General features: G+C 36.2%; 1 long non-coding RNA gene across 4 annotated transcripts in view; it reads left to right on the forward strand.

The window, feature by feature from the left end:
- The window catches only part of LOC119244803 (uncharacterized), a 58,504-nt gene that overhangs the window by 6,784 nt on the left and 25,225 nt on the right, over window positions 1-26,495 (forward strand). The gene's annotated exons all lie outside the window — the stretch shown is intronic.

The raw sequence follows: 26,495 nt of genomic DNA on the forward strand, positions 1-26,495 counted from the left end.
GACTCTGTTCTCTCTTAAAGTGATTTTTCCTCTCTAAATGTTTTCTAAATATTGATGTCTCTTCAGGATCAAATATTCTACTATTATCTTCAAACTGAGGTTAGCCCAACCAGTGAATATTTTTTATTTCAGGTATTATACTTTTCAAATGTAAAATATTCCTTTAGTGCATTTATATAGTTCCTGTTTTATTCCTTGCAAGTTTATTCTCTTAATGTTTTTGAACACAGTTGCAACTGCTGCTTAAAATGATTTGTATATGAATTTCAACATCTGGGTCTTTTTAAGATAAATCTTCATTGAATACCTCTGAATGTTTATTTAATATTTTCCTGTTACTATTTATGTGGAGTACTTTGTAGCCTATATATTGTGACTGATATATTGGAGAGATTTTGGATTCTGTTATGTTCCTCCTAAGAATATTGATTTTACTTTTTTCAAAATGAAGTGATTAGGTTGGTTGAGCTGGAACTGGAAACTCCCTTATTTTCTTCATAGTGGCAGTAGCTTAATTTTTTGTTTGGTTCTTTTAGCTTTGTCTGGACTACTTAGAGTCTGTTCTTCACATGTAAATTTCAGGAGTTAGCCAGGATTTGGGTAGTGTTTGAAAACACAATTTGGGAATACTCCATTCTTGCTTTCTTGTTTGTAGCATTTTTCTCCTCACCCAGTGCTACATTCTACCTGAATCTTTACTTCCTTAAAAGAAAGTGAGGCTATGGAATTTTGTCTGTGTTATAGCTTCTTGACATGGCATGGATTAGTGTCTGCCCAAAATTCTCAACCGTCCACTTTCCTGCTTTTGATGGTCCTCCAGTGCTTTTAGGTAGTTTTTTGGTGTTCAAGTCCAGAGCTTATAGTTGTTATATATGGTATTGTTATTCCAATAGGAGTGTTACTCTGAACTCTTTTTAATGCATGAATTTAATGGACATTCATTGAGGAGAGCAGTCCCACAGGACCTTCATGAATCCCTGTTTTTAACACATGAGTTACTTGATGGGCAGCAATACCCTTAACCATGACTTTACGCCCAGGTTTGAACTTAGTCTTGGTAGTAGAAACTGGGCCAGGAACCCTTTGCTAGAGTTAGTTAGACCAGGTAGAAACAGGGAGTATACTACAAACTTACAAGGCTAGTAGTTTCAACAAGTCTTATGTTTCATATTTATGTAGAGTCCACTAAGGGAAAAGCCCATATATGTGGTGAGTAAGTGGTAAATCATTTTGATATACAGCTTTGGCCCTTGTAAAAATGATTCAAAAATAATGTATAATTTAGAGTTGATGGATTTGGATTTGCCTAAGGAAAAGAAAATTGCCTACAATATTAGGAAGTTCAAGATACATAACCATCTGTGACTTGATGGAGGGGGGTATAACATAAAGATGTATGATGCCATTTGTAAAACTAATTTCTCTTTCCATTTAATCTCTTGTTGCCTAAGAAAATGTAGCTAGTAATTAAGATACCATTTTGGTCTTGCTTGTAAATGCTGTTGCCTTCATTAAATTTCACACTTGTGAAAAGGACCTATTAAGAGACAGCCTAAGGTAACACTTTTGAATAGCTAACTTTGTTAAAAATATGTTTCCCAAATTTCTTGCAATAAAATGTAATTGCATTTTCTGTTTTCACTCATGTAGAATCCTCACATATTATCTATTAGAGATAAGACTTGTGCTTGAGGGAATGTTCTGTTAAACTGGAGTAGTACAGTGACTTTTGAGTTGTCCTTTCCTCACTATTCATAATAAATAAAGTTTTCTGGTTTCCTCTAATTTTTCTTACAATTCACTACTCATAAGGATAGGTGGAGGAGAGAAATTCCAGAATACATCTTATTTTGAAAGTGTTAAATTTTAAAAGATCTGTCATTAAAGTGGTTAGGTAGCAACCAGTAAGGAATTATTGTGCCTTTGTTATTGGCTCACCTATAAAGTTCCAAAAAACAAACAAAAAAAAAACACTGCACCAAATGAGGGTTGGGGAAGAGGAAAAGAAAGGAAAAAATAGGTGTATATAGTCTAGTCTTTTATTATATATAGAGTAATATAAAAGCATAGCTAATGAAAACATTCTACTTAATAAAAAGGGATACATAATGAAGTTTGAACAGTGATCTTCTTATATGACTTATCTTTGTTTCACATACTATGATTTTTTCTGTTGGAATTCTAAATTCTCATTTTTTGTAACTGGTCTGTAATGACTTTAGTGTAATAGATGAAATTGTTCTGCTAAAGTGAAGTTAGTATATGTTAGTATATTTTAGTACACCTTTAAGCATCCCATATCAGCTTACCTTAATATAGATCGTCTTTCAAATACCTTAATTAGTATCTCTGTCACATAGGAAAAGCACTGAGTGCTTCTTTCTCTACACTAATTTTAAGTCTATTTTATGTTTTTAACACAAATATTATCATGCTTATTTATAAAGCTCTTCAGTTTCTGATATAAACATTCTTCTCTTTGTATTCATTTTAGCTTCAAAAGACTGTCTTGAAGAAAAGATAACTATCTAGTTTTATCTTTTAGGTTTGTTTTGACCTTCTTCCTATGATTATTAATAGAATGTGCACTTAGTATGGATGAATAATTTTGTGATATGAATACTTTCTACAGATAATAGAACAAAATTCTAAACTTGCTTTGAACTCACATGTTAAATTCTTTTGAACCTAAAATTTTTTTGTTAAGTTGTACAACTTGTTTTCTTTAAATCAACACACGAAGATCAATAATCTACAACAAGTGATAACCTAGACGATGCAATGGAAGAGAAATTCTCATTTTCAACAGCAATTAAAATAAAATACCTCGGAATGAGCAAATACAAATATTTAAAGGTTATGTGGAGACAACTTTCAGACATTCCTGAAATATACAAATAAAGGCTTAGACAAACAGAAAGATAGTCTATTCTTAAAAATAATGTTTCAATATTCCAAAGATGTTGATTTCTCCCATGTTAAAAATTAAATACAATCTCAATAAAACTACCAATAGATTTCCCCCCTAGGAGACAGAAAGTTTTAATTATAAAATTCAAATGGGAAAAATAAGCAAGAATGGTCAGGTAATCCCTGAATAAGCAATGAGTAGAGTATAACTGGCTCTGTCAAATACTGAAAAATACTATAAAATGTCGACAGTTAAGAGAATGATGTGATAACAAACCACTGTATAGGCAGATCCTTCTATAGGCAAACCAATGGGAGAGAATAGAAACCTCAGAGGTAGGTCCACATTCTTATGGAGATTTAGGGTATAGATATTGCTATCTCAAGTCACTGGGGGAAAGATGTGCTTTTTAATACTTAGAGTTGAGTAGTTTGGAAAAAAAAAATTTGGGTCTAAACCTCACAATGCATGCCAAAATAAATTTAAATAGATCATAGATATAATTAAAGGGGAAAAAATGAAACCTGCAATAATGAAAAGGAAAAAAAATGGGTAAATTTTACAACCTGGAGTATCAAAAACCTCTCTAACTCTGACTCAGTCTAACTATTAAAAGATTGATAACTGTGACTACATAAAAATGAAAGAGTATCTGTGCATACCAAAAATATTCTAAAGTCAGTAGCAAACTGGGAAATAGTACTTGCATTCTAAGTCACTCATTAATAACATATTAGTATACAGGGACTCTGGAAAAATGAGAAGATCAGAAACATCACAATATACTGAACAAAACTTAACACATTCAGCTCCACAGGAAAGAAAGGCAAATAGCATTTGAACATATATAAAGATGCTCAGCCACACTTGTAAGTGAAGTTAAAACCACGCTGTTCTATGGCATAGTGGACTACTTACTGAGCAGTAAGAAGAAACAAGCTATCAATACCAATATTCTATATGAACAATGCGAAATAAGGCAACATAGTATGATGACATTCCATTTATACTGCAAAGGCAAAACTAATGGGACAGAAATTAGAACAGTGGTTATCAAGTAGGGATGGTAGAATGGTGGAACATAAGGGAATCGTTTGGGGTGATAAAGATGTACTGTATTTTTGTTGCGATAGTGGTTACACAAATACACTTCTTCAAACCTGTCAGACTATGTATGCCCCGCAAAGTGATGATTAATGTATGTAAATTATACTTCAAGTCTGAATTTTTAAATAACAATCAAGTGGAAACCACAATATAATTTCTTACCAGCTTAGCAAAAATCTAAGGAGTTTTACAAGGCTGTTGGTGATGCTGTGGAGAAACAGACACTCTCACACATAAATGCTATATAGTACAAAATGGCACAACCCTTACATAGAGGGGTTTGACAGTATCTAACAAAATTACATATATATTTATCCATTGACCCAGGAGTTCTACTTTTAGAAATGTACTCTATTGCTGTCAAGGTCCTCCTCATCCCACAGATAAGAGACGGCTGTTGTTAGTAGTTTGCATATGCTGTGGAGATTTTGTTTAATGCATAGACATACAAATAAAAATGAACATTTTTCCCCCTTCCCTCTTTTACACAGATATATGCCTTCTGTACACAGGGTTCTATAGTTTATTTTTCACTCATGATTTCTCAAAAATCTTTCCATACCAATACATAAAGAGCAGTGTCTTTGAAGAGCTTTGGAATTTTTTGTGTGTTTAAATACATTTCTTAAAATTAACAACGTTAATTAACAATATTCCATTGGATGCATAATTTATTATGCAACAAGTCTCCTGGTGGACATTAAGAATTTTTTTCTTTTGCTAACCTACAGTACTGTGAGACAAAATCATTTCACATGTGTGCAATGTATCTATAGGATGAATTTCAGGAACTAGAATTCCTGGGTAAAAACCCTGCAGCACAATACTCAGTACTAGCCAGAAGCTTTTTTTTTTTTTTTTTTTTTGTTAAATTGGTCTTAAAAGTATAAATTAATGTCGAGGAAAACTTAATACTTTTTTCCTAAATAAAACCCTGCATAAAGTACACTTTGAATGCCAGAATACTAGTAGAATTGTCTCTGACTCATCTCCCACATGTTCTTGTGAAGCACAATTAAGATATAACTTTTAACCATCTACTCCTATTATCTCCCTCTACTGCTTTATAAATCAATTGCATCAGTTTAAATACAAGTATTTTATGGGTATTTTGAAAATCCAAATTAATCAATTCAAAAAGCGGTAACCACCAGGACAAACAATGGAAGAGGATGAAATACTCTGAGGCCACTGTTACCCTGTTATTCAGAACTGTACAGACCTCACATACAAAGAGAAAACCTATGGATCAGTGAGATTTATTTTAGGAAAGTGAGATTGGTTTAACATCCAAAAATCAGTTAATGTAATACTCCACTTTAATAGAATAAATGATAAATGACAATATTTCCAATAGCTGCAGAAAAGGCATTTGATAAAATTAATGCTCCTTGATGATAACTGTCACTTTATATACTAGGAACAGATGGAAACTTCCTCAGTGTGGTAAAGGACATCTAAGACACACCCACAATTAGCATCATATGTAATGTGAGAGACTGAATAATTTCTCCCTAAGGTCATGAACAAAATAAGAATGTCCACTTTCCTCACTTCTGTTCCACATTGTACTGAAAGTTCCATGAAGAATTAGGCAAGAAAGTATCAGAAAGAATCCTTGTTAGAATGAAGTAATACTATCCCTATGCAGATATCATGGGCTTGTGTATAGAAAATCCTAAGGAATACTTTAAAAAATAATGAAGTTCAACAAGATTGTATTATACAAGATCAGCATACAAAAATCAACTGCAATCAGTAAACCAAAAATGAAATTAGTATAACTATACTTACAGTAATATCAAAAATAAGAAAATACTTGGGAATAATTTTTTTTAAGATTTATTTTTATTTACACATACAAGAACTGGGATGTAGGTCAGAGGTGCGGGGGAGGGGGGCGGTGAGAGGATTTACTAGAGACAGAGTGGGGAGCAGAACTGATGGATCTACTGAAATACACTGCTGAGGGGAGCAGCAGGCGAGACGAGAGTTTCTGCTGTGCCATGTGGGTTAGCTCTGTGGCCTGGGATTGGACTCATGTTGCAGTGGTTGGCTATAGCTTGATAGTGCTGTGAGATTCAATGCCTTGCTCCACCAGGGAGGCCCCTTGGGAATAAATTTAACAAAAGAAGTGTAAAGCCTGTTGTGATTGGCTTGCTCTGGGAGTATTGTACTGAAGTACTTACAAATTGGGTAGAATAAACAACAGGTATTGTCTCCCAGTTCTAGTGGCTAAAAGTCCAAAATCAGGGTGTAGTCAGGGTTAGTATCTGTGAAGGAAAATACATACCTTTACTCTCTTCCAGCTTCTGGTGGTTTGCTAGTAATGTTTGGCTTTCCTTGGCTGCAGCATGTGATCACATGGTGGTGTCCCTATATGTGTGTCTGTTTCTGTATGCAGATTTCCACTTTTTATGAAGACATCAATCATACTAAAGCGGGGCCCATTCTGATGACCCCATCTTAACTCAGGTTTGCAGAGACCCTGTGTTCAAATAAGATTACATTAACACATACTGGAGTGTTAAGATTTCAACATCTTTTTGGGGGATAAAGGGGTTGGGGTGAGGACACAATTCTATTCATACCACAAACTCTGAAATCACAAAAATATATGGAAAGACATTCCATATTGATGGATCAGAAGACTTAACAGTTTTATGATGACAATATTCCATTAATTGGGGCCTCCCTGGTGGCACAAGGGGTTAAGCACAGCACTGTGAAGCTATCCACATCCTCTGCAGCATGAGTTCCATCCCCGGCCAGCCAGGGAGCTACCCACATGGCACAGCAAACCTCTCCTGTCTCTCCTGCTGCTCCCCTTAACAGTGTATTTCAGTCAGTCTTCCTGTTTTGGTGAATCCCCTCACCCCCCGCACCTCTGGACTATACCACAGTTCTTGTGTGCATAAATAAATCTTTTTTAAAAATTCCATAAATTGACCTATAGATTTGATGTAATTCCTTTTGAAATCCGAACTGGTTTCTTTACAGAAATTGATAAGTTAATATAAAATTCATGTGGAAATTCAAGCGACCCACAAAACAGTCTTGAAAAGAACAGTTTAAGGGGGCTCACAGCCTGATTTCAAAACTTACTACAGAGCTACCATAATTAAAGCTGTGTGTTACTGGCAAAAGGCTAACCATAAAGACCAATGCAATATGATTGCAGGTTCAGAAATAAACCCAGACATGTAAGGTCAACCAGTTTTCAACAGGGATACAAAAGAATGAATTTGGACCTATCTCATACTTAATATAATTAATTGAATATGGAATAAAGACCTAAATAATAGCTAAAATTATAAAACTCTTAGAAGAAAACTTAGACTTAAGTCATTATTACCTTGGATTAAGTAATGGTTTCTTAGATATAATATCAAATACATCTGTTTGATAAAAATTCTCAACAAATTAGGAATGTTGAGGGGAATTTTCTCAACATAATAAAGGCATCTTCAAAAAACCTAGAGTTGACACCATTTAATAATGAAAGCCTGAAAGCTAAAGACTGATAGGGGAAAAAGATGTGATTTTGCCTCATTATAGGTCATAATTTCATGTTTCTTTGCATGCCTGCTTTCATTATTTATTTGGACATAATACATTTTACCTTTTGGGTGCTGTATACCTTATATTCTAACATATGCTTGAGCTTTGCTCTGGGGATTAAATTACTTGGAAACACTTAGATCATTTTAGATCATGATTTTGAGGTTTGTTAGGCAGGAATAGAGCAGTAGTCAGCTTTGGATTAATTATTTCCCACTATTTAGGCAAGACCCCTTATGTTTACCTAGCCATAAAGATGGCTGGCTGGTTGTGAACAGGTGCTTTTTGTGGTGTGAGTGCTGTTACATAGTCCTTTTGGATGTTGCTTTCTCAGGCCTGTAGTCTTTTTTTCATATACATGTCACTCAGTTGAATACTGATGGGTAGCTGTCCATAGTGCTCTAGGGGGTCTCTTTGTGCTGCTGTCCCTTCTGTCATATTCTGTCATGCAAATTAGTCACCTTTTTCTTCTTATACCCTCAGTTCCAACTCAAATCCACTAGGTTTTCCCCTACCTGTACCATATCCTAGACACTATCAAGGTAATAAACTGTAACAGTCAATGAGCTTACTTCATTTGTTTGCCATCTCTCAGGTAACTAATCTTTATCTAAAGTTTAGTGTCTTGAAAACTATTATTTCATATATTTGTTCCCTTTTTACAGGCAGAATGGCAAATGTGGTTACTCTTATCTACATTGGTCACAGCATTTTTGACAAAAATTGCAGTGAATTTCAGTGGCAAAATTCTAGTGTTTCAGCACGGTGGTGGAACAACTAGATATCTATCCTTGTGCAGGAAAAAAAAACCCAAAACTTTGAGTCTTACTTAATATCATACTCTTAATTAAAAGTGGATTATTCATAGGTTTAAGTCTAAGAGCCAATATTGTAGAAGTTCTAGAAGAAAACATAGGAGAAATTATTTTTGACTTTGGATCACTTAGGCAGTGATTCAATGGTTCTTACATATAACTCCAAGTACAATTCATAAGAAAGTAATAAATCGGACAGCATTCCTAGCAATTCCAGTTCTAGGTATATACTCAAACAGATAGTTGTACGCCATTGGCCATAGCAACATTATTCACACTTGCCAAAGATGGAAATAACCTGTGTTGGCTCACAAAGGAAAAACAGAAGAAAGCACAAATAAATAGGATCACAAATGAAAGAGGAGAAATCACAACAGACACAGCAGAAATCAAAAGAAGAATCAGAAACTACTATGAACAGTTATATGCAAACAAGCACAGCAATCTAGACGAGATGGACAAATTCGTACAACTCTACAATCACCCAAAGCTAGATAAAGAAGAAATAGAACACCTAAACAGACTAATTACAAGCAGTGAAATTGAAATGGTAATCAAAACCCTCCCCCAAAACAAAAGCCCAGGACCAAATGGATTTACAAATGAATTCTACCAAACATTCAGAAATGAATTAGTGCCTATCCTTCATAAACTTACAAAAAATTGAGAAGGAAGGGACAGTACCAAACATGTTCTATGAAGCCAACATTATACTAATACCAAAACCGAACAAGGACAACACGAATAAAGAAAACTACAGGCCAATCTCTCTAATGAACACTGATGGCAAAAATCCCCAGTAAAATTTTAGCTATCAATCCAACAATGTATCCATAAGATAATTCACCACGACCAAGTGGGATTTATTCCAGGGACGCAAGGATGGTTCAACATCCGAAAATCAATCAGTGTAATCCAACACATCAACAAAAAGAAATATAAAAACCATATGATAATATCAATAGATGTGGTACATATACACCATGGAATATTACTCAGCAATCAAAAAAGATAAACTCACGCAATTTGCAGCAACATGGATGGAGCTGGAAGGGATCATGCTCAGCAAAATAAGCCAGAAAGAAAAAGAAAAATACCGGATGGTCTCACTCATAGCAAGAATTTAGAAAACCTAAATAAGGGACCAGGAAAAAGGCTAATTATTATAAAGAAAAAATAAAAATCAACAAGAAACTATAAACCAGAGACATACTATGGGGGGTGTGGGGAAAAGAAGAGATTAGGGTCAAAATAAGGGGGGTAGGAATTGTATGGGGACTATAGGTGGGATGGAAATGCATACATTGTTCAAAAATGAAAAATGATGTAAAAAATATATAAAATAAAAAGAAAAAATAAAAAAAGAAATAACCTTTGTCTATCGATAGATGAATGGGTCAAGTGTGGTATATACATACAATGAATATTAGTCATCCATAAAATAGAATGAAGTTCTAATAGATACTACAATATAGATGAACCTTGAAAACATGCTAATTGAAATAAGTCAGATCCAGAAGGACAAATATATGATTACACTTGGGTGAGGTACCTAGCATAGAGAATTCCTACAGACAGAAAGTAGAATAGAGGGTACCAGAGATTGCGGTCAATTGAAGGAAAGTTTTTGTTTAATGATTTATTCGACTACAGCTGCTATGACAAAATAACACTAATGGATGACTTGAAAAACCAGCAGTGTATTGTCTCAGTTTGGAGGCTAAATGTCCAAAAGCAATGTCAGTAATGTCCCCTCTGAATCCTGTGGGGGAATCTTTCTGCCTCTTCTACGTTCTGGTGTTCCTCGACTTTAAGATGCATCACTCCAGTCCTCTCCAAGTGGCCTTGTCCCTGTGTCTCTTCACACATGTGTCCAAGTTTTCCTTTAAGGACACTAGTCATATTGGAATCGATGGTAGCCTGATATTCTTAACCTATTTTACCTCTGTAAAGACCCTTTTTCTAAATAACACCACTGTGAGGTACTAGAGGTAGGAATTCAGCATCTCTTTTGGGACCATGTAATTTTACTCATTTCTCTTGGTTGATGAAAACGTTCTGAAATGTTGAGTGGTGTCAGTGGTACAACACTGTGCCTCTGAATTGTGCACTTAAACATGATTGAACCACAATTAAGAAATGAATACACGGGCGCTCAGCAAATGTTTAAAGTTATCTGATCTAAGTTGGGTTGGATTTTGGATGTATTACTTGCAAATAGGAATTTTTACAGGGTTAATTTTAAAGAATAACTTGTGAACCTATTTCCCTCCACTCGTAGTTCCTTTCTTTAGTGGTAAATGGAATCTAGTTTCATGCTTTCTAGTTTGTTTGTTTCAATTTCATTTTATTTTTAATTTTTTTTTTTATTTTTTACATCATTGTTCACTTTTAAACAATATTTGCTTCCCCCCTCCCCCTCAGGTGTAGTCCCCATAGAGTTTCCTTCCCCAATGCACCCGTGCACCATCACCTCAGTCTCCTGGGCTCCTCTCTCCCTCCCTCTGATGCCTCTCCCTCCTCCTCCCCTGCAGGATGTCTCTGGTTCATACTTTCTAGTTTGATAAAGTAAAAGCTCTGTGAAACACTTCCCACCCTAAAATGTTCTTTGTTTTACCGCTTTAAGGAGTAATTTTATAGTTCAAAATAATAAAAATAATACTTTAAATGACAGTTGTCTGTGCCAATGCTATGATCCAGTTTACTGAGTTAAAAGTATAACTTAAAAATAATTCCAAGTACAAATTTTCATTCTTTACCTTTAGGGGCTACTGAGAAAAATGCCAAATTTCTCTCATTTAGTTATGATAAATCCAGCCTCTGGAACCACCGCTTTGTACCTGATTGTACTAGAGAAGATTTACAGGAAAAAATGGTAGTTTTCCATTATCAAGCATAATTATAATATTAGAACTAGCTGGTTAAAAATAAGATTTAAAGTAGCATGGTTTTCATTTGGTTATATTTTATCTTCCTGCACATGCGTTTATAAACATAATTTGAATCACAAAATGCAATTGGTTGTTATTTCAAAGGGCAATGTTCTCTCTGTTGGGATCAACTGAAGTAAAATTTTCCATTTCAGTATAAGATTTCTGTTTATGTGAACTGTGGTGGTTGGGCCAGCAAATTCTAAGTACTCTTCAAGTTAAGGAATTTCGAAAACCTTTGATTTCCTTAAGTCGGACTGAATATTCTGGTTGCCAAATTATTTATGATTTAATGCTCTGAAAAAGAATTCTAAGCTTATCTAAAAAATAAAGTAGGGGAATACTTGTCTGTTAGCCTTACTGTAATCCTGATGAGTCAAAATTTTATTTTCATCCTACCATTCTAAGGTTCAGCTTAATTTTCAGGAAATAGAAAGTGGAGATATCATTCATTCACATTTTATTCTTTAAAAAACTTTTAAATACAACATTAGCAAGATATTAGAGCTGTGGTAATTGGATATCTTTCAGGGTAATAAACCATTAAAGTTTATGAGTCACATTAACAGAAAGCCCTCTCAGTTCCACCATTCCCTTTATCAGTTTATTCTACAATAAACATAAAATCCTCTGCCTGGAGTTCAGAGCACAGCAAGGGAGAGAGGGGAAAGCGAGAACAGAAAATCCTGAAAGTAATAAATGGGAAATGTTCAGTAACCTTTTGATCCTCCAGCTCATGACACAAGCCCAGTGCAGAATGCACTGCTGGAAGCAGCCTAACCCGGCATTGGTGAGACTCCACCAGTGATTCAGTAACTCATTGGTGGAGTAACTCAAAGACTCAGGGACTCCCCACATGTGTGTTCTGGAAGTCATCCCAAGGCCTTGGTCAAAGGAAAAAAAACAGTGATGATGATGACTATAACAGAGCAACAGTAGGACTCTGACCTTGGTGTGGGAATAGTTACTGATTCCTTATTGAGGAAGCCTGGGCCAAGTCCCTGAGCACAGAGAGTGTCACTTGTTGCTGGTATGGACTGAGTTTCTCAGTGAGAAAAGCACCTGCTATTCCAAAACACTCCTACTTGGAAAAAGTTTCAGAAGGAGGTTATGGTGTAGAAGCTGTGTGAAGGGGTCACAGACAACACTTAGAACCCTCTATTGTTAATTATTTTTTTAAAGATTTATTTATTTAAGCATACAAGAGCTGGTGTACAGGCCAGAAATGCAGGGGTATTCCTTCTTTTTCAATTTTTTGAAAGAATTTGTGTAGGATAGTCACTCAATTATTTCTGAACATTTGGTAGAATTCATTTGTAAAGCCGACTGGTCCTGAGCTTTTGTTTTGGGGGAGTGTTTGAACTGTTTCAATTTGGCGGCTTGTAATTGGTCTGTTTAGGTGTTTTATTTCTTCTTTAGCTTTGGATGATTATATCATTCTAGGATGTATGCAAGTATCCTTTCAAAGGAATTCTTTGATTACAAATTTTGAAAGAAAAAAATCATTGCTTGCCACTTCTTCCAAAAGAATGTGCTAAATGCCAGATGCTCTTTCTTGGTGGGGAAGATGTATCAAATGCACATCCTTCTGTAGAAACTTCAGCATTACCTTGTGATTTGTTAGAGTTTGAAAAGTCACATAGGAAATTCTTTGTTTCAAGTTCTAGATAGGAAGGGCATAGAAGGTTGGGAATTGGCATATCTCAGTCAGCAATTTGGCATCTACTCAACCAGTTGTGAGATCATTGGCATTTTCAGAACCCTGTACACATAAACAGTTTAACAGATTTTTTTTAACAATTGAAGTCAAACCATTTTCAGCCTACATGGCCATCCTAAAGGAGTTTTTACTTCTCAAGCAGTTGCTTTTTGCCCAAAGACTAGGAAAGAAACCATTCTACCCTGTTACCTCTGACAGGACACTACAGACTCTCGTATCCCATACGCTCATCCAGATGTGTGTGCATGACTCTTGATTAAAAATACAACTGTTGGTTGGTAAACTTATTTTCTTTGATGAAATTAAATAATTTAGCTATCTACAACCACTTGACAATAATTATAAATAGCATATATAATTATTACTAGTGAGTGGTGGTTGATAATTGCCACATAGTCTTTCAAGAAACTTTGTCAGGGCCTCCCCAGTGGCGCAGAGGTTGAGCGCTGGGTTGCGAAGCTGCCCGCAGCCTCTGCAGCGCCGGTTCGATCCCTGGCTGCTCCCTGGCCACCGGAGGAGGGTCCCAGATGGCGCGCAGACCTCTCCTGTCGCCCGCTGCTTCCCTCAGCAGTGTACTTCAGTCCCTCTGCCTGCTCTGCTCCCCACTTTGGCTCTGGTGAATTCTCTCACCCTCCCGTGCTTCTTACTGTACCCAGTGCTTGTATGTATAAATAAATAAATAAATAAATAAATAAATAAATCTTTTTTTTAAAAAAAGAAACTTTATCAGTTATTTGATTCTGTACTACTTACTAACTTGGTCAGATTCCAGATAAAGTTAACCTTGCCATGCTGTCAAAATGAGCAGAATGTTTGGAAATTGTTAATAAACAATGGACGTTTATCTGATACTACCTATAGAGAACTTCCTTATGAATGTATTTTTTTCAGAGAACTGTTGGTGTGTTTAAATAAAACTTTCAGCAATGTTTTTACTTTTGCTACCTTAGATGGTGGGAGTTTTCAACTCAGGTTAGTAAGTTGTTTTTTTTTTTTTTATAAAAAGGGTTCAGCGATGAAGATCAAGATAATAACATTGAAAACCCTTGTGTCTACCACTTACCCTAGGAAATAACAAATACACACAATTTATCAGCTGGTATATTCTTCCACACATACCTTTAATAGATTATTTTACTCATTGTTATTGATAGCACTTACCATTTCAATAAGTATAGTTCTAATTCATTCTTCTTTCATTGCTGCACAATTCACCATTGTCTTGGTCATAGGATATATGGCAGAGTCATAGGTTATAAACGTTTTTCATAGTTTTTATCAAATTACTTTCCAAAATATTCATTCACTTCATAGATCAGTTATGTCATAGAAGGTCATTCAATTTGGCTTTGTCTCATGTTTCATCATGATTAGATTCAAGAATCACAGGAGTGCTGCGATCTTCTGAATGTTTCCAATGATGACTTTTATTATAAAATGGCACATGATTCCAGCTTATCCCATTTCTGATGCTTTGTATTTGGTCACTTCATAAAAATGATGTCTGTGAGGCTTCTTTATGTGGTTATTCTTTTTCTTTTCTTTTTTTAAAAGATTATTTATGCATACAAGAACTGGGGTATAGGCCAGAGGTGGGGGTGGGGGTGAGAGGATTCACCAGAGACAGAGTGGGGAACAGATCAGGCAGATTGACTGAAATAGGTTGCCTCTTAACCCCTTGCGGCACCAGAGAGGCCCTCTTTTTCTTTTTGTAACTGTTAAATATTTATGACAAGGTTACTTTGAAACAGCATAATATTTCATTCTCCACATCCACTTCCAGCCATGATGGAGTAACAGTGTGCAGAAGACTTAACCTACAGTCTTAAAACAAAAATTTAATAGAACATAGGGATTATTTTCGAGACATTGAATGCTTGGTAATGCTGGATATTGATCCCTCAAATGAGGTAGCCTCATGATTTCCCCAACTTAGTGCTTGGAAAGCATTCCCTAGGCCTCATCACAGGGACAGGGAAATTATACAAGCTCAGTGGTCTCAGTTGAGATTGAGGATTTGGGCAGCTAACTGTGTCTGGCATTCACAGGACAGAGTATCAGTGAGGAGAGCGCACTAGAAATTGGCAGATCAGCAAAGGGTCTCGAGTCTTCAGCACATTTGTTGGTAAACTACCCCAGATTGGGGATAGAACAGGACCTGCATAATGAGGAGACAGAACAACTTGTGATGCTTACAGAGATGGGAATAGTTCATGTACCCATCAGCCAGGATGGAGAAACCTTGACATACATGGCACTGGGTAGAGTTCACAGAATGTGAACTCAGTGATGGAGCCAAATTAGCCATGGACTGCAGGCTGTTCTGGCCCAAACCTAATAAAGCTTATAAGCAGCCTTGAAAGGATCAAATGGATTCAAAGTATCTTAACCATATCCCAGAATAAAACACAAAATATAATATTTAAAGATATACTCTTCCCTCCAAAATCCAAAAGGTGTCTAACATCTAAGTAATAATTACTAGGGATGAAAAGTAGGACAATACAACTGTTAATGAGAAGACTCATTCAAAACTGACAAGAAAAGGCATATGATTGAATTAAACAAGAACATTAAAACAAGTATATGTCATATGTTCCATAAGATAGAGAAGAATATGAGTGTAATAAAGAGTGCAGTGGAAACTTTGTAGAAGATCCAGATGATTCTTATATATGGAGACAGTCTTGTTCCTCATCGAACTTTCAATTTTAGTTAGTATAGACTTGTGGTTTCCTATTTTAGTCAGAGAATGATAATTTGTCACTACCATTATTTATTTTTATGTTCAAATAGTACCAGATTTGTCCAGTAGGACCCCTTCAATTGTCCTGTCAAATGTGCATTTTTGATGTGTTCCAATCATTCTTTGAGTACTGTCTTATATGCAGAATGTTTTATTTTTCCCCAAGAAGCCCTGGTTCTTTTTTAAGAAGACAAGTATTTAGAAGCCAAGATATGTGTTAGTTTTCATTACTGTGTGGTGTTGCTGCTGCCAGACACATACAGTCACAGCTAGGAAATATATCTGTATATTTATATCGATGGAGCCATCAAGCAACAGATATAAACCATCAGTTACACCAATCCCTCCATTTCAGATCCAGCTAGGATTCACTCTAGTTTTCTGTACCGTCTGTGTAACTCCTTCTCTAGCAGTGACAAACCAGAGTCCCATTATCCTTGATATTGCTGTCTGTCTGATCACCTCCTCATTGCCACTTGGGTGGATGCTCCCCTCAGACACTTAGGGCCCAACACCCTACATTGGACCGTTGTTAACACTTCCTTGCATGGACTTCTTCTCACCCAGCCTATGCTCTGCCACCCGGCACTGTCCTCCCACCCCTCAAGGGTGTCCTCCCAACCCCGATCCCCCAAGGCCACCACCCTCCTCCCTCATGTGGAAAGCTACCTCGCTCATAACCACCTCACTCAGGCTTTTGTTCTGGTGCTTTTTGATACACAAAAATTCATTTCTTTCATGGTTTATGTTTTTTGTGTCTTACTTCAGAAATCTTATTTTGAAATCATAAGAATATTCTTTTATAAAACTTATTTTTCATACTAAGGTAAGAAGTAGGGATCAGGTTTTTTTTTTTCTTTCAGGATGGATATTTCTTACTAAATGGGTTCCAGTAATATTTATTGAATAATTCATATTTTAACCTGTGAGCTATCACTGATCTATAAACTATGAGACTGGTCTTCATTTTCACTTCTGTAAAAGGAAGTTTCTATATGTTTGTGGTCTTTGTCTATTTCTGTGCTAATCATAACCAGTCTGTCTTATTTGCCATAACTTTACAGTCAGGGTCCAATCAGGAAAACAGATCACTCTTAAGTATTTGAATCAAAGTCGATTTAATATGGAGAATTGGATGCTTATAAAAGTATTTGTGGCAGGACTGTGGCAAAAAGATACTGGAAGTGACTGCTATCTCTCAGGTTTGCCACTCACCTTCAGGGAATCTGGAAGTTGCAGAAACCACAGAAAAAAAATCTCTGAAAAATAATCAGTTGTCACAAGCACTGCTGATTTATTGTTTTAAAAAAATGAAAGATGTTGCAAAATCTCATATCTGCTAAAGTCCTTCATTCACATCTGCCCATCTTTGACAAAAGAGCAAAAATATACTTCTCTGTTGTCCTCACATTTTATGAGTGCCTTTCACTGAGAATATAACCAGAAACATGCTGGGGTGGGTTGGGGGTGGAATAGAACTCTTGGACATCCAGCCCTGTGAGACAGAGGAGAGCCAAGAAGGGACAGGATGGTGTGAATTGCCTATGGGCATTCCGGCATAGATATATGTTAATTAGATTCGTTATCTAGGTAGGTATGAGAGTTTAGTTGTTCTGTATACTCACCAACATTTGGTATAGCCAGTCTTTTTAATTTAGCCATTCTAAAAGAGGGAAGTATTTTTTCATTATAATGTGCGTATTGATCATTAGTATATCTTCCTTTGTGGTGCTTCTGCTCAAATCTTTTGCCTTTTTTTATTTGATGTTTTACTGAGCTGCAGGTGTTTTGTATATATTCCAGACACAGGTCTTTGGTCAGTAAAGGTATTCTGAGAAAGTATCATGGCTATTTCTCCTAGGCTGTGTTTGCCTTTTTATTTTCTTAGTCATGCCTTTTGAAGAGCAGAAGCTTTTAATTTTGAAAGATTCCAGTGTATTAAATTTTTCATGTAGGTTAGTGCTTTCAGTCTCTTAAGAAATCCTTGCCTGACCAAGGTCAAGAGATAGTCTCCTATTTATGAAGCTTTATAATTTTCAGCCTTTATGTCTAAGTTTATGAGCCATCTCAAATTAATTTTTGAGTATGGTATGAGGTAATCATTGAGGTTTTATTTTTCTAAATGCTGTGTAGTTGTTTTAGTACATTTTGAAAGCTGTATCTTTTCCCCTATTGAATCAACTTGACATCCTTTATTGACAATCAGAATACAGTGTATGTCTGGGCTCTATTTTTGTTATATATTTCTGGACTCTAGTCTGCCTCGTCATCTAGTTGTTTATATGCTAAAACCAGAAAGTTTACTGTCACTTTAAATAAGTCTTGAAGTTAACAACTTTTTCAAGTTTGTTTTGACTCCTATAGATTATTTGCATTTACAAATTTTAGATTTAACTTTGTCTATCAAAAAAAAGTTAAGATTTTTTTTTTAAAATTTTTATTTATATATTTTTTATGTCATTGTTCACTTTTAAACAATGTTTGCTCCCCCCCAGGTGTAGTCCCCACAGATTTACTTCACCAGTGCACCCGTGCACCATCACCACAGTCCCGGTGCTCCTCCCTCCCTTCCTCTGATTCCTCTCCCTCCTCCTGCCCTGCAGGATGTCTCTGGTTTACAATTGTCTGTTTGTTTTGTTTTGTTGTGTCGTGTTTTGTATTCTTATTATTTTTTCCCCTGATGTCTTATTTGGTTCCCCTATATTCCTCCTATAAGTGAAACCATCTGATATTTTTCTTTTTTTTCTTTAAAGATTTATTTATTTATTTATACAAGCACTGGGTACAGTCCAAGCGCAGGAGGGTGAGAGAATTCACCAGAGCCAGAGTGGGGAACAGAACAGGCAGAGGGGAGCAGTGGGCACAGCAGGAGAGGTCTGTCGTGCCATGTGGGACCCTTGCTGGTGGCCGGAGGTGGGTGGGGGGGGATCGAACTGGCGCTGCAGAGGCTGCGGGCAGCTTCACAGCCCAGCGCTCAATCGCTGCGCCACCAGGGGAGGCCCTGATATTTTTCTTTTTCCTTCTGACTTATTTCACTGAGCATAATTCCTTCTAGCTCCATCCACGTTGCTGCAGATAGCATGAATTTATCTTTTCATTCCATTATATTGGCTGCAATTGTGTTGACTCTGTAGATAAATTTGGGGAGAATTAACATCTTAACAAGATTGGATATCCCATCCATGAACATAGTATCTCTCAGTTTATGTCTTTAATTTTTCCCAGTAGTATTTTGTAGTTTTTAGCATAAAAGTTTTACATTTTGTTAAATTTATTAACTATTTTTTTCATCTGCTTTGTTGAGTGATAATCTGTATACTATGAACCTTAGCCATTTTAACTATAAATTCGATGTTTTAATCAACTTTTCATATTTGAAGTAGTTTAATTTTAAAAATACTGTTGTATTCAGTGCTAAAATGTCTTCACTCACTGTTGCCCATTTCCATTTTCTTAACCATTTTTGAAGCAATAAAATCAAAGTTTAATTAAACATTAAGGTTTTGAAGAAAAGGGAACTTTTTAGAAAATCTGAATTGAAGGAGTACCGTAAGGGCAGGTGATGTCCTCAGGTTTGTTGGGGTAGAGTTTGTTTCAGGGGTGTTGGGGATAATAGACCTGGGGATGTGCAGGTGAAAACAGGGAAAGCTCTATGTGTGTGTGCATGTGTGAAGATAGCTGTGATGGGAGACCAAGGACTGTCAACAACTGGCAAGCTCAGGAGAGGCAGAATAACCTCAGGAGTGGGCAGGAGTACCAAGATAGTACAAAATCTGCTCACATGTAGAGAAAAAGAAAAGCTCATCCCTTCCCTCCAAAGTCTCTGCTCATTCTCTGTCAGCAGCCTACAGGACTCTAGCCCTTTTGGAAAGTGCATGAATCTGTAGTCTCCATTCAAATTAATTGCCCTGGGCATTCTCTTCTCTAGAAAGTACCTTCCACATTCTTTTCATAGAAGCAGCAGTAGCTCAGTCTAGACACCCTGGAGCAGATACTGCTACTTGTAGGTGACAGATGAACTGGATGACTGATGTTCCAGCCCTCTTGGGGGTGCAAACAGACACAAGTGTCAGAGAAGGGTAAATGGTACTACCACTCCAAGTCCTATGGCAGTTTTCTAAGCCAGAAGGCTCCTATGTACAGGCTCTGAACCCACTCTTGCCCTTACTCCAGCAACACAGCTTGGCCAGAGCCAGAGTACAGTACAGGAAGGGGCCAGGATGGTGCTCGCTTTCTGACACATCTGCAACACTGCAGGCTGGTCCACAATGAGCTGTCTCAGGGGCAGGCACCCGACTGTTCCTCTTTGTCAGCAGTCTGTTTCTCGAGGGGAATGGATTCTTTGTGAGAGTGGGAGGCTCATCAGCAGCTTTTGAGGCAATTATGGATGGTTTCTCCAGGACCCCTGGCCCATAGGCCAGGGAGGAGTTGGGGCTCCAGTTGCTTTTGTTTTTCCCCTTTGAGTTGATAGGCATCAGACACAGAACTCTGCAGTTCACATCTTGCTGCTGTCACAGAAACCCACTTAAATATCCTAAGACACATGTCATTCCCAATCACTCACTTTTTCTCCCATTTTCGATGGCTACCATCACCTTGATCCTGTCCTTCACTAGGATGTGGGTGTGGGCCACAGTGGGGGGAAGAACTGGGACACGGCCCTCCTGCTGCAGTAGCCTGGTCAGTTATGTTTTTTGATGTAATGGTAAAAAGAATTGGTTTTAATTTTGTTGTCCAGTGTTTGTTGCCAATATATGGAAATACAGTTGTATATACTTTTGGTTATGGATGTCTCTTACTCAAAATTATTTTATTCTTTAAGAATACTTAGCCTCTATTTTTTTCTAATACATAGAATGGGCTTGTTTAATAGACCATACCAACCTACTATCATTAATTATATTAAAATAAAAATTCAGATCCTCGGTCACACTAATTTTTTTTCAGTAGCTCAATAACCACATGTGTCTACTAGTAGCTACTGTGTTAGCACAGATTTACATCATGGCAAAAAGTCATTGAAAAGCACTCTGTGAAGGGGTGCGGTGGCCCCAACTTCGGCATCTGTCCCAAGTGTTTTCTCATGGTGTTGTGTAATTTCATTCTAATAATCTCTGTGTTCACAGAAAATTGAAAGCTCTATACAAAATTTAAAACCTTAATTAAAAGCAGATTAAACTTTCATTTCAAGACTACCTCATAAGTGATGCTGTATCTTTTCTATTGCACTACAAGCAACTTAAAATTGACCATTAGATTTTGCCGCATGCATATAGTTGTTATCATGTTGATCTTATGTTTGATTTGAGGGCATGGTTCAAGAACGAAGAGGAATTGATGACATGGAGTGTAGACCAATCAGAAGCTGTGTTCTGAACGAAGAGCAGAGGAAGGGGACTTTCAATGGATGGGGCATGGGGCTAAATGGAGAGATTACAACCTCTTTACATGCCATTAGGTGTGATTCATTTGAGAGGGAAAATTAATCTGGCGATGCAGGAGAGAAAGGGAGCGTTAGCACACTGTGGTTCAAGTAGGTGAGTCAGAATGGATTTGGCAAGCAAAGGTGTTGGTCCTGGAAAGGGACCCAGATGACTTCCCCCTACAAAAATAGGAGGGGAGGCAGAGATTAGCCATAGAAGAAACCCGGGACTTCTGACTGATGCTAAATTTTTTTCTTATATCCAGGTGTGTAGGACTGTAAGGAGGGGGGTTGTTTTGATGGCCCTTCACTGTAGGGTCTCAGGCCTCCATATTTGTGTGTACTTTGTTTCACTATATATGTATATATATGTATCACTACCTTTTGGCTTTCCCTTCAGTTGCAAAGACCTGATCTAGTTACGATTTCCTGAATTGAATTCATGAGAAAACAAATCTTTTTTTTTAAATTCTTTTTTATTCACAATATAGGATTTCTTCCCTCATGTGCAGTCACCATACTTCTTCCCCTCACCAAAGATGCCCACAGTCCTCCATCACACTCCACCCCAGTCTCCTCCCCCCGTCCACCATTCTCTACTCTTCCCCTCTACCCTTCCTGAATGTTTTAGATCTGTGGTCTGCTTTCAGGGGTCACTCTTACAGTTTGTCTTTGCCTGACCCTTTGCTTGGTTTTTCTAGATGCTACATAAAAGCGAAACCATCTGGTATTTATCTTTTCTCCTTCATTTAGAATAATCCCTTCTAGTTCCATGTTGCAGCAAATGACATGAGTTTATCTTTTTTGATTGCTGCATAGTATTCCATTGTGTATCCATATCACAGCTTCTTGATCCAGTCATCCTGGTGCATTTAGATTGTTTCCATATCTTGACTATTATAAATAGTGCTGCTATAAACTTAGGAGTGCATGTTTCCTTTCAAATTAGAGTTTTTGTGCTCTTTGGATAGATAACCTAGGAGTGTAATCACTGGGTCATATGGTAGTTCCATTTTTAGTCTTTTGAGAATCTGTACACTTCTTTCCATAGGAACTGGGCCCTTCTACATTCCCACCAACAGTGTAATGGGATTCATTTTCCTCTCTACTGTCACCAGCACTTTGTTGTGTTTTTTTTTGACATGGACCATTCTCCTGGGCATGAGGTGGTATCTCATTGTGGTTTTGATTTGCATTTCCGTGATGGTAAGTGATGATGCGAATTTTTTCATGTCTATTGGCCGTCACCTATGTCTTCTTTGGAGAAGGGCCTGTTTAGCTCTTCTGCCCATTTTTTGATTGGGTTGTCTGGAGAAAACTAATCTTAAGACCTTTTCCTGTGGTTCAGGAAACAATAACTGACTGACCTTGCAGCTATTGCCCTACTCTGGTTTAGTCTGCTGCAGCCAGAATAGAGTTCTTAGGTCTGAAAGACTGTCTCTTAGAACATCTCCGGACTGGAGGGGGAGGCACAGTGCTTGTATTTTCATTCATCAAGCTTGAACTGTTTGTAAACAGGAGAGAATTGCATATAATTCAGTAAAGTGCACAGGCTTTATTTTATGGACCTTCTAGACTCCTATTTTAACTTTTTGCTTGTTTATTTTTTTCTCCATTCTTTTATCACAAACACTCAGCAAATATTTGTGCTGTGAATTGCCTGAAATAATATATAAGAACTGCCTCTTTTTTACTTAATTACATATCATTTTTATTTTACTTTTGTGTTTTTGGTTTAAAAAGAAAATGGCTATATTTCAGAAAGCTATAATGAAAAAAAATTCAACTTTCGGCAAAACACTGCCAAAGAGATCAGAATTAAAATTCATTTACCTGTCCCAGTTAACTGAAGGGTAGACTTTGAGTTCTGCTGATGGGATTTAAAGTTGTTTTAGAATTTTAAAACTTTATTTAATATAAATATACTGAGAATATTTATATATTTGAGGATATTATTGTTCCCAGAAGCCCAGATGCACAGTTGCTACAAATTTAATAAATATCTTGAGATTGGATGCAAATTCATTGAGAAGCAAAATGTTTCCTTAATGCCAACATGTCCCTTGAATGTATTTGGATCCAGATGTTTTGGCCTCATTTGCTGAGTGGATGTAGCATTAGCCTGTCAGTTCCCTGCTGTTTGCCATTATTTAGTATTATTAGAGGCTGTAGGCATGCATACTCATTGGAAAAGTTGAAGAAAGACTTTAAATTGAGAAAGGTGCCATACTGCAGTCCCTGTCCAGAAATTCTGAGGCTAAAAGCAAAAAAAAAAAAAAAAGAAAAGAAACAAAACCACAAAAACAAAGTGACTATATAAATAAAGCATTAGACTACTAATATTAAAAAACAGCTGAGTAGCTGATAGCAGTCCTACTTGTCCCTGGCTTTTGTATTAGCTAACTGTCACTTGAGGTCCTTAAGCACATAATCTTCATTAAGGGCTATTTTTTCCTTCCAGGGAAGCATCCTACGAAACATGTATTATACAATTGGATATGCAAATTCTTTGGCAGTAACAGAGAACATAAATTTTATTTCCTAAGGTAATAGGGACCACACTACTATGGTCATAAATTCATTCTTAGTGCTGTGTTAACCTTGCACCCTTAGATTTAATCTGTAAATTATTATACTAAAGCTAATTTCTACTTTAACAGTAATAGCAGGATATAGTTTTTATGTTGTTTCTTAAAGCTGTTTGGAATTTTCTTTATAATAGGTGTATAAGAGATTTGCTTTTTGTCTAATTGCTGTGTAAACCATAGAATTTTAGCCTCTCCTGTTCTCAGATTAGTAATGTCCTCCATAATTTAATGCTTATTGCTCTGGCCCCATAGAAATGGTTTGTTTGTGTTCATCAGCAAAGACTTGTACTCCCAAGTAACTAACATACAGATCCACTCTCAATCTACTTTTTCCTAGTTTTTAAAATATAAGAATTTAATGGCCAGAATTTTAAGATTTTTATGCCTAGATTCATAAATGAAATGGCAGTCTGTCGTTTTCATTTCTTACTCTATTGGTTTTAGAATTTTAGGATAGTATCATGAAATGATTTGGTTGTCTTATTTTCATATTAAGCAATTTGAAGAGATCAGGTCTAACTGATCCCTGAAAAGTTTGGTGAAATACATGTGAAACCACCTGGGCTTGTATATATTACAGTTGGATAAAGGGCAAGGAGTTGTGATTCGCCATTTTGTAGTTGCTTGACCTTTGTTTTTTCTTTCTGTTGTTATACCAGAACTTTTAAAAAAATTTTTTTTTCTGAAATTTATGTAACCTAAAAATACTTTTCACTCATTCTTAAATTCACTATGAAATATGTGACCAGGTAAAGTCACATGTTACAGTGCTTTGTATCTGAAGTGACTTAAAAACTTCCTGATTCTGTCACTTCCCTCCGACAGTGGTGCTCTCTTGCATTTGAGGTCCACCATTCCTACCTTTCTAGATACGTTTCAACTGTGTATATATGTATGACTATACCATATTAACAATTATTTGCATTTTCACATATGTTGGCATAAGATTTTTTATAGTGTTCCTTTTTCAAGCTCTGCAGCATCTTTAGCTATACTTCCCTTTTGTCTCTCTCATCTCATACACACACAAGACCAACCTTCTCACAACTTTGTATATTTTCTCTTTTTGGCTTTGTCCTTGATCTTCTATATTAACATATTAGCTTTAATTTTTGTTGTTTTCTGACTGGTTTTATTCTTTCCCTTATTTTCTCTCTTGATTCATTTTTTTTCCTAATTTCTCGATGTGGTCACCTAGCTCTGTTACAATTCTTTACTAATTTTGGGTTGTTGGAAAAATCATGACATTTTATTCTCTGTTTTTCAAGCCAAAATGTGTCATGACCATTCTGAAAACTCAATATGTACCAATACATACACTAGTATCATAGAGTGGGTATCCCTCCTTTTTGGGCCTCGTGCAGTTACGTATTTTCAATATTAGCCTTGAGTATAAACTTCTCTAAAGTGCCCCCTTAGCAGTAAGTATCTCACTAGCTTTTATGAAATTCAATTTTATACTTAAACTAGCGTATAATTTATATATTTCCTGAAAGTAGCATGTAAGCAGAAATAAAAATAATTGTGCATTTTACTTTATTAGGTGAAAGTAAACTTGTAGTTCATTGTGGAAACTTCTGGCCTTGAATAGAACAAATATAAAATACCTCTGTCATAAATAACAGTAAACTCCAGAAACTCCCAAGGTGTCTATCAGTTTTAATGTGCAGTGTTTTCTCATTTATATTATGAATTCTTCCATGGTTCATGTTGTTGCATGCATTTTAAAATATCTAAGTGATTGACAACTTTTAAATTATCTTGTTATTGATGCTTGAGTTATATTGTGTTTGAATTAGGTGTGGTTGCAATTATGCTGATTTTTCAGTGTTTGCTGAGACTTGCTATGTGGCCTGTGTGTGGTCTGTTTCTGTAAGTTATTCCATGTTGCTTGTGAAGAATATATTGATAGATTCTATCAGAGACTGAGTCGTGAATCTATTTCATAAACCTATTTGCTGAATTGTTTAAACCTGCTATATGCTTAATAATTTTGTCTGCTGTATCAATTATAAAGAGCAGAGGGTGAAAGCTCCCATTTTGATAGTACAGTTTTCCAGACTTGCAGTTCTGCTGATTTTTACTTTGAGCTTTGAAGCTGCGTGGTTAGTTGCATGTAGGTTTAGAATTTTGTCTTTCTGCTAAAGTTTTTAAACATTTTAATATTAGAAAATGCATCTTTGTTTTTATTACTGTCTTTTACTTTAATATCTATTTTGCTAGTCCTTTTACTACCAATCATTGAGGGTCCTTATGCTTTGGTAGTTTTTTTTTTTCCCCCCCTTTCAAACAGCACAGTTTTTAAAGAGCATATTGCATATTGCCACCATCTATCACTCTCCTTTTCATTTGTTTAGTTTATTTACATCTATAATGACTTCTGTTTCTTATTTCTTTCATCTTACATTTTCCTGCTTTTAATTAGTTTTTGTTGCTGTTCTTTCCTTTTTTTATTCCTTTACAGCAATTAAATTAAATTAAATTTTCCTCTCCTAACTTGTTTGGAAATATCTTCTATTACATTGCTTGTATGTGAGATTATACAAATTTAACTTATTTTAAAAATGATCTTCTCTTCCCAAACAACCTAGTACACTTTAATTCCCTTGTTTGCAGGTTTTTTTGTATTTTAATTTTTTATTGCCACCAAATGAGACAGTACTCTTGCTGTACAATCAGTATTTATTACAACTTA

The sequence above is a fragment of the Talpa occidentalis genome, unplaced genomic scaffold, assembly GCF_014898055.3.
Source record: "Talpa occidentalis isolate TD23 unplaced genomic scaffold, MPIMG_talOcc4v2.1 talOcc4.14, whole genome shotgun sequence".
Classification (NCBI taxonomy): domain Eukaryota; kingdom Metazoa; phylum Chordata; class Mammalia; order Eulipotyphla; family Talpidae; genus Talpa; species Talpa occidentalis.